Below are 9,669 nucleotides of genomic sequence, written 5' to 3' on the forward strand. Positions count from 1 at the left end.
GGGTGGGGGGAAGGGGTGGGTGGGTGGGGGGGTGGGGGCTAATGTACTTTCTGGGACTACAAGTCAGACAGACTGATGATGGTATTTCCGTATCTCAGAGAGCACTTATGCATCTAATTTGGTGAAGAAGTTTGGAATGATAGATAGCAAAGAGGCAAGGACACCAATGGGAGTAAATGAAAAAGTATGCAAAGATGAACCAGGTGAATGTGTTGATGTGAAATTGTACAGAGGAATGATTGGCAGTCTTCTGTATTTAACAGCAAGTCGACCAGACATCTGTCAAGCGGTAGGGGTGTGTGCATGGAATCAAGCAAATCCAAAGATGTCCCATATACTGGCAGTAAAAAGGATTGTAAAATATGTCAAAAGACACAAACCAGAATCTTGTAGGGTACTGTGATGCAGACTGGGCTAGATCATTATATGATAGGAGGAGTACGAGTGGTGGATGTTTCTTTATGGGAAACAATCAAGTTTCTTGGTACAGCAAAAAACAGAATAGTGTTGTGGATGTAGGATTCACACTCGATTGTCTTTAAGTATTTTTGTGGAGAAAAACTCTAAAATCAACAAATGTAAATAAGGATTTAAAAAGGAAAGTAACCAAGAAACTATATAGAGCGAAAGAGTTTGGCAAGAATAAAATGGTAAAAAGCCTTGCGAAATTGTAAAAGAAAGAGTATGTTGTATTGCTTGATCGTAAGAGGTAAAAGGTTTGTTCTCCCCAAACACATGCGTTTGAGGTTGTTTTTATAGAGAAAACATGATCAATGCGGTCATTTACTGCTCATAATCGCATTGATCCGCATTAATCATGTAGGTTACAATTTGACCGAAACGGCTTGAATTTGAACTATCTTGGGCTTCGCGTGGATCTTCCGAACTCTTTCTTGTTGACTCCAAACTCCTGCGTCTTGACGCTGCCGCGAACCTCGAATAATATTCTCCTCGCTTTGGCCTTCCTTTATGTGACCTGTATGTTGAATAAGAGCGAACTCCGTACTGGTAAAGATCGAGCTCTTTAATAAACTGAATCGAACTTCCGACAGGTCGAGCTTGATTCTCGCAATGAAAAATCTAGAAATCCAAGAGGATTATTATGTAATAATGACGTGGACAGATCCAAGTGGATCCTAACGAAGATGTGTGGGATCCGACCCCAACATTTAGCCCCCCAAGTCTTGCGAGCTGAGTTCTCGGCTTGGAAGACTTAAGTAAACAGTAATTAATGACTCGAGATCTTTAACATTCCGAAATTATTCCATGTTTTTCGCTATTACACTAATCTCGGATAATCAGATGATTTGATTTCCCTGACAACCGTCATCATTAATTTTCTAATTTTATATTAATACCACGGGGAAAACTGTCCCACTTCCCAATATTCTCAAGGCGGTTTTCCATCATACTTTAGGGTTCTAAGAGGTAAAATCACTTTTCCATCTTATCTTCTTTACTTAGAAAACTTTCATTCTTTTTACAGAAGTCATAGTTTCCTTTCGGTAAAAAATCTTTTTTTGTAAAATGTCGAACCTTTCTTCCGAATTTCGTGAATACGAGGCTGATGATCTCGAAGCTCTCATGGGTGAAGGATCCGGGCCCTAGATTCAATCCGGAGATGGGTTTGATCTTCACCCCCAGAGTGAATCAACTATCGATTCTCTCAATGATCTTCGTAGATTATGTCTCATCCCCCCTGAGGTTGAGATGGCAGTCCCGGAGCCCTTCGAATCTCCAGAATCGGGGCGAAAAGGTTACTTTTGTGCCTATGAAATTTATTTCAAAGGGTGCGGCTTATTCTTTCCCCTTCCTGAGGTGCTTCTCGTCTACCTCAATCATCTGGGAATTGCTTTCTCCCAGATGTCGCCCAACATGCTCCGGTGTATTTTGTGTACCCTTACTGTTGCGGCGGAGGTGGGCTACTCATTGGGACTTTGCGAACTCCTGGAACTTTTCCAAGCTCGTTAATCCCGAACTTCTGGGTATTATGCCCTTTATCCGAACGCGGATCGGAATCTTATTGACGGCCTGCCTTTAAAGGACACCGCCTGGAGGAAGTTTTGGTTCTTCTTCCGCATAAATAATTTTTCTATTCAGAGTTCTTCCGAACTCCCTCGAATTCACTGGTCATCGAATTTGGGTAGAAATTAGGACTTAACTGAATAAATTCCCTTTGTTATTTCAAACTGCGTTTCAACATTTCTTTGGTTTCTCGCAGGTCCTCAGATTCGACCAGTTCCATCCGTCGATTTTCTCAATTTTTACAAGGCCGTCTTGGAGAGGCCAGTTAATTGGAATTCTTTTACTTTGGAAAGAATTTACGGCGCCGGGTTTTCTGTCAGAATGACACTTACTCGCCCTGTCGACCCTCCTCCTGTTGGGATTGATCTCTCGAGTCTGAATGCCTGAGATAGGAGAAAGATCAAAGAAGCAAACAAGAGGATCAAAGATCAGATTTCTCTAGTTAGGAGAGACAAGAAAAATGCAACTTCCACCGGAGACGACAAGGTCTACCGGAAAACTCTCCTGGTTGACGATGGATCTCTTGAAGGTTCAAAGTCAATGGCGGTTGCTGTGAACAATGCTTCTCCCTCTATCCCAGCAGCAGAAAACGTGGTCGCTGCCACCATTGAGGAGGAAGGCCTTGCAAGTGACACTTCTCTTATGAAGAAGAGGAAGGCTGAGGAACTTGGACCCCTGCCCCAGGGACGTCCCAAGAACACAAGGAAGGGTAGAGCCGCTCCTTCGAATCTGCCAATTCCTGAACCTGCTGAAGCTCAGGATGCAAATCCTGATTCAGGAACTGTTTTGAAGGAACCGCTGGGTTCAGGGATGCTATCCCCCAGACGCCCCCAAGGCAATACTTCTAGGGTTCGATCGTCCCCGAGCTCGGGACTTGTTGCCAGAGCTTCATCCCAGTCAGGTAACCTTTGATTACCGTTTTGTTATTTGAGATTAGTTGACTTTTTAAGAAGATGAATCCTCACATAACCACCTTTATTTTAGACAAAGAGAAGATTGGGAATATGTTTAGATGCTTTCACACCCGCTTTGGGAAGAAACTTCCGTCCTTTGATTGGTGGAAGCCTGACATCAAGAAGATGTATATCAGCCATTCATTCCACTCCTCTCAGGTGCGACTATTTGCATCCTTAAACAGCCGATTTTGAAAGAAAATATATTTTTTTTTTGTAAAAGAAAGAACTTCTTTTATTAGGCAACTTTGGATGTGAATGGCATTGTTAACTTTTACGAAGAGGAGCTCGCTAAAGTTTCCAAGAAAGTTGCTGCCGCTGAAGGAGAGATTGAGAAACTGCAATCTCCCAGTCGGCTTGTGCAGGAGTCTGCTGGCCTCGACTCGGCTCACCGGGAAGAGATCGAGAGACTCAAAAGATCCGGCGAGGAGACAAGGAAGACTTTGATTGAGACAGAGCAAAAGCTAGAGACTGCCCTTGCTGATCATAACTTCGCAAAAGGCGAGACTGAAGCCAAGCTAGCTAACGCTCCCCAGGCATATTTTAATTTGCAGCAGTTTGCTTCTGAGTTCGCCGATTCCCCTCCACCGACTGAACCAAGTATTGGTCTATCTCAGGATGAGATGCTGTTAACTGGTTCTCATCGTGCTCATTTTAATGAGTTCAGAACCAATGTTGACAGAATCTCCCCGGGACGAGCTCATGGGCTCTCTGATCAGGGGCTTGTCATCTCCTCGATTATGGGAGACGATGTTGAATCGAGGAACAAAACTCCTCACGATGCTAGCTCGCTTAACCCTGAAGTGGTTCTCGCGACTCAAGACGATGACGTTGGGGGTGCTCTTGTCTCAAGTCAAGTAAGAGAAGAAGGCGGTTCGCCTATGAATGAATGATGGTGATTGCATTCACCTTATGTGGGGATTGTCCCTTTAATTTTTAAGATATGAAATTTGTCTTGTTGGCCATGGGGCCGTTTTACTACTTTTGAGTTTTTCTTTGCCCAAGGGGGCTTTTATTACTATTTTGAATAAATTTCCCAAGGGGGTTTAATTAAAATTTCTTAAGAAAGAAATATTTAATTTTGGTGGAAACCATCGATTTTACCTGGAGGGTTTGCAAAGTCCTCCTAACCGAAATGGTTTAAGATTATAGGAGAGATAGGCTGATCAGACCTACTTGCCTTTTTTAAAGAAAAAACATTGGAATTTTTCCTCGGTCTCTCGGTTGCGAGGTTAGAGCTCGGCTTATAAGAACACTTTGCGATACTTCAAATGTGTTCGATTAGGGAAATCTCTAGTGAGAACTGTTTGCTTTCCCTAAGAGATAGAAAGGTGTGATACCATTTATTGATTGACTTCAAATTTCGAGCTCGAAATTAAGTTCGCCTACTAGGTGTTAAGTGATACTTGAATAACCTATATTTCGTAGGTCTTGTTTGTGCATGTACACGAAAATCGAGAGGTCATAACAGTCATATCAATAGATTGACTTTTAACTTTCTTTTTCAATAAATACTCGAGTGAGTGTCCTTACATATTTTTTCTAAATAAGGAGAGTTGGATTTTGGAAATTTTCCAATGGATACTTTTTTATAAGAAACTTTGCAGTTCTTCTTTTTGGATCTACGATGACACCTCCTCAAGGCGAACCTTCTGGTCCTAATTTACCACGAATCCCTTCAAGCGAATCTCTTTTCCCGACAGGGGATGGATTCACTCCACAAGGGGTGGCTATTCCTTGTTTTCTTTCTTCCCTGTCTAGGGAAGAACAGATCGAGTGCCATGAATTCATGGACCAGGTTTGAACCAAGTACCAATGGTTTCAAGGTTTTACTTGATAGATTCGTAATGTATATGTTCTTTGCAGATCACGGAAAGATACATTTTCCTCTGCTCTGAAAGGCAACGCCTTGGAATGAAACGCCGTAACCTCGAGGACCGGATTGCTAGAACAGAAAGGAAGATCCGACGTTTGGAGTTGGACGTTCACAACTGGGAGAGGAGGGGATTTGATTCTATCGCGCGCATTCCCGGCTGTCTTCGAGAACACATCAGGTTCCTGAAGAAGCATTTGGATATCTACCAAAGGAGCCTCGAACCCGACGAACGCGAAGACGGTTCGTCATCAGACGACGTTCCTTCTGCGAGCCCCCCTCCTTCTTAGTTTTTTTTTTTTTGTATTATTATGTAACATACTATTGGGCTAGTGGCCCAGCAATATTAATTACATTCCCCTTTTGCTTTAAATTTGCCGATTTACTCAAATCTTATTCAATGCGCTATATCTAGAGAATATAATTAGCAATTAACTCGATTACATTTTCCATGAAAGTCATAATTTCAGATTTGGGAAATCGTCAATTAATCCTCTTAAATGCAATCGAATAAATTTTCGAGTATAAAGCGGGTGTAGTTTATCATTAAATTTCAACAACAATTCTACAAAAATGTTCAAGGGAGGTAATTCATCAGAGAATCCTTCAGACTCGTTCAAAGTGATGAGTGTTGATCCTTCGAGGACGTCGGACATCGAGCTTATAAAAGAAGGAGAGTCTGCGAACCAAAAGATCCGCAAATATTGAAGAAGGGAACCAGCATTCAGGTTCCGATCGTTTTATCAATAAGGTATTTTCCATCCTTGTGATTAACTTCTTTTTGTTATTGCTAAACGTAGCGTTTTATTTTCTTCAGCTTATCACTCGGCATGACTGATAGTAGACTTTTACGATCAATTAAACCTAAAACACTATCGTGTCGTTGTAGTATTTTAGGGTGTCAATCCAATCTAGTATGATGCAAACAGATGAGATATGATCAGAATTTGCTAAGTCAAGCCAAGCAGAGAGTTGTTGTTTTCTAACAATCCTAATGCGAAATAACAGAAATGAAATGAAACTGAAATGCAAACTGGCAATAGCAGGCGGATGAATAGCAAAGCAGGTAAAATAGCAGGCAATCAAATGGATGAGAGATTCCTAAGGACAGGGTAATCGAATAGCGTGGTCTCCTTAATCTATTTAGACGGTTGACAAAACTTCACAGAAGCTATCCCTTGACAACAAGTTCAAAAGCAAATCAATTCACCACCGTGATAGAAATTCTCAAGCAGAGCTAGACACAGACCTAATCACCATTAGCGATCTCTAACTAAGCAGGCAATACCGAATCAACTTGTTAAAGCCAATACCCGCTCTAAACGGCCAATACCTTGGGATAAAGACGAGTATCTCTGGAATTAGTGGATCAGACATTCCATCAAACACCTTTTGGGTGCGGGAATGTCTGGATTCATTTTCCAGTTGATCAGAAAGGAACAAGCAATAAGCGCAACTAATCCAGAAGGGATTCAAACAATCTAAACTCAACCATCTAAATCGACTAAGACAACCACGACTACTCTATCCCATCCTCAGAAATACAATTCACTACTCAGACATAATCAAAAACAATAGCAATGAAACGATTGAAAACATGATAACAGGAAATGATAAAGACTGAAACGAAAACTGAATTATAGAATACTTCAAAGCAAATACAAAGTCGCAGGAAGAACACACTGCGGCTACGAAAACAAGTCTAGGTAAAAACTGAAAATAAAGACTGGATGCCCCAGGGAAAACCCTTAGAGGCTGCTTATATAAGCGAAAAAAGTTAAATAAGGAAAGTTCGGGATAGTGGTCTTCAAAACGAGACTTTGCGATCAAACATCTGATGGGCTGAAATGGGCTTCCCTGTGATCGAGTGAAACTGATCAAACTGGGCTTCGGGAACTCCGTCTTGCGATCGAGTGGTCTGTAGTGAAGACGAGATGGAATGGTCCAGCGACCTTGCGATCGAGTGGTGCAATCGAGTAGATGACGTGAGGTGGTGATCGAGTGGTGTAGAGTGGGTGATCCCTCAGGGCTTGCGATCGAGTGATATGTCCTTCATGACAGCTTCTGCTCGATCTTGCGATCGAGTGGTTTCTTCTGAAATTGCTCCGGGGTTGTGATCGAGTGGTTTTGCCCTTCATGACAGTTTCTGGGGTTGCGATCGAGTGCTTTGCTCTGTCAGGGCTCCGTGGTTGCGATCGAGTGCTTTGGCTGAGGGAGTGATTGAGCGTTCTGAATTTCTGTTCTGTTTCTCCTCTGTTTGAACTCCAAAAGCATCCAAAGTACCTGAAAACAACCAAATATGCGATGCACATGCAATCCTAATGCAAAAACGTCCTAAGTATGCAAAACACACTAAAACGACTACTAATGAGATGAAATGTGATTGAAACAATGACAAAGTGATGAAGAATGAATGCTTAAATCATGCAAATTATAGACATATCAACTCCCCCAAACTTAGTCTTTGCTTGCCCTCAAGCAAACAAGAAAACATAAGCGGGAGGAGAGGTTTGAAGTTGGGGACTCAGAACCAAAACATGTGATGAAGTAATTAAGCTCAATGTCCAAGTTAATAGTTCTAAGATGCGAGGTGAACGACTTCTACTTAAAAACTTTAGCCATGCTCTGTCAAGATCCAACTCACACTCAATTGCATAATGCGTCAAAATCAACCAATCCCTTTAACATTCATTAAGTTCAAAATCATGAATCAAGCTGTGCAACGTTAGTGAACTCGTTTGGCTAAGGACAGGTTATGAGACAAAGATGGTCCCTTTAAGGTGGTTCAGATTTTAATAACAGGGGACTCTCAATAAGAATAAACTGAGCTTTAGAAGAATGCTAAAGGTAAGTGCCAACCTATGCATACAAGAATAGCATCCCATCTACCCAATGACATAAACTGTGAATAACAAGTAGATGGTCCTATTTCTAAACCCATTGATGATCCTAAGTCTACCCTTTTGCGCTAAAGGCATATTTCGATATTTTTCTTGGATCATCTGTCTTTTCTTTTCTTTGGCTCTTGTTCTTAAGGAGAAACTTTCTTATACTCTATGAGTCTAGTCTAGTGAATTGGTTTTTCTTAAACTCTTATGGCTCTTATAATCTTTTCTGTTTTTGTTGCCATCTTTTTTTTTTAGAGCATAACTTAACAATTCTTTACTTCCCAAATATTCACTAGACCTGAGTATGATTTTCAGCTTCCTTCTCCTAAAGACTTTAACCCGTTTTTTTTCTTTTTCTTTTCACACTCAATCTCAATTTCAAATAAGTTCCCACCTAGTCCTACCAAGTCCGAAAACGCGGATTGGAACTACATGAGATACTACTCTTGTCGGCTCAAACCTAACACGTTCTACCAAGCTCAATCCTGAAATAGGCCTCACATGCTCTCACAAATAACATGGCTTGAAAGAAGGGTTGGTTAAGGGTTGGGAAACTACTCCAATAACAGAAGTAGCTACTTGGATTAACAAGAGTGGTGAATAAGTGAAAGAAAATCCAAGTATGTATTCTATCCACGAGTTCAAAACCGATGCAAACATGATAATTATAAGTCAGATTCAAGTTCAAATTGACAGGGAAAGGTTTCATGACATGCTATCGAGTGGTTTCTATAGAACATGGTGCGGTTTTACTTCAAAGTCATTCAAATGCATCAGACAACTAGTAACGAGGGCATTGAGTTTATTCAGTAAATCAACAAGGTTATTTCCTCATTATCCCCTATGCATATGCAACAATCCTAAATGAAACACTCTAGACTCGATCCTAAATGCAATGCAGCTACATGAGCACTCTGTTTTTGTGGAATACATTTTCAGAAATTTTCAAATTTTTTTTTTTTGTTTTTTTTTTGTTTTTTTTTTCTATGTTTTAGATGATATGCAGACTCAAATGATATTCACAAAAAACAAGTCAAATACGTCTTGAACCCTCCCCCAAACTTAAATTACACAGTCCCTTGTGTAATAAAAATTTGTGAAAGAGTTCAAGATAAACACAAGAAACAAAAACAAAAACGGTATTTACAATTGTGTTTTGGTGTGTTACCTCAGGAAAATTGCCTTGCGATGTAGTCATCCATCTCCGCTTGAGTGTAATACGTAGGCATGACAGGTCCTAGCTGCGCTTCCGCCATCTCCTCATCATCGTGCTCAATTGCAACCCCAGCAGGTTGTGGAGCACGGCGTTCATGCGATCTCGTGATCGAGTATGTTCAATAAAAATTTTGAACTGTAGCCTTCCCCTAAACCAAAGCACTCGATCGCAAGGCATCAATGATACCCCGACGTTGCGATCGAGTGTGTTCACCATATTTCTCCTATTACTGCTCTTGACAATTACGCCTCTTGAGAACTAAAAAACACTATCAACACAAATCAAAAACAACAAGAAAATAAAAACTATATACAAGGATAATCATGGGACTTCCTCCCAAGTGAGCTTGTTTTAAGTCTCTAGCTTGACTCCTCACACTTATTAGGCCTAGGGAGGTTTGTGGAGATGAAATGAGGCCTCCTCTTCTTCCTCAGTAGATGGATCATCAAACTCAGCATGCTCTCTTGACAAGTCTGCAACTGAGTACTCAATGGCCGTTTCTTTAAAGTAAGCTTCTTTCTGATCATCCGGATAGTCTTCTTCTATAGACCATTCAAATGTGAATTCATTTTTTTCTTTGCTAACCAGAGCAATGGCTTCATCATTTGGTACGTCCTTGATATTGAGTGGTCCTTGGTTGGCTTTCCCATGGAGCACTTTGACTTGATCCTTTAGATTTCTCACAGTGTCTGTTAACTCCCTTATGGCTTTGTC

Source organism: Arabidopsis lyrata (genome assembly GCF_000004255.2).
Source record: "Arabidopsis lyrata subsp. lyrata unplaced genomic scaffold ARALYscaffold_9, whole genome shotgun sequence".
Lineage (NCBI taxonomy): Eukaryota > Viridiplantae > Streptophyta > Magnoliopsida > Brassicales > Brassicaceae > Arabidopsis > Arabidopsis lyrata.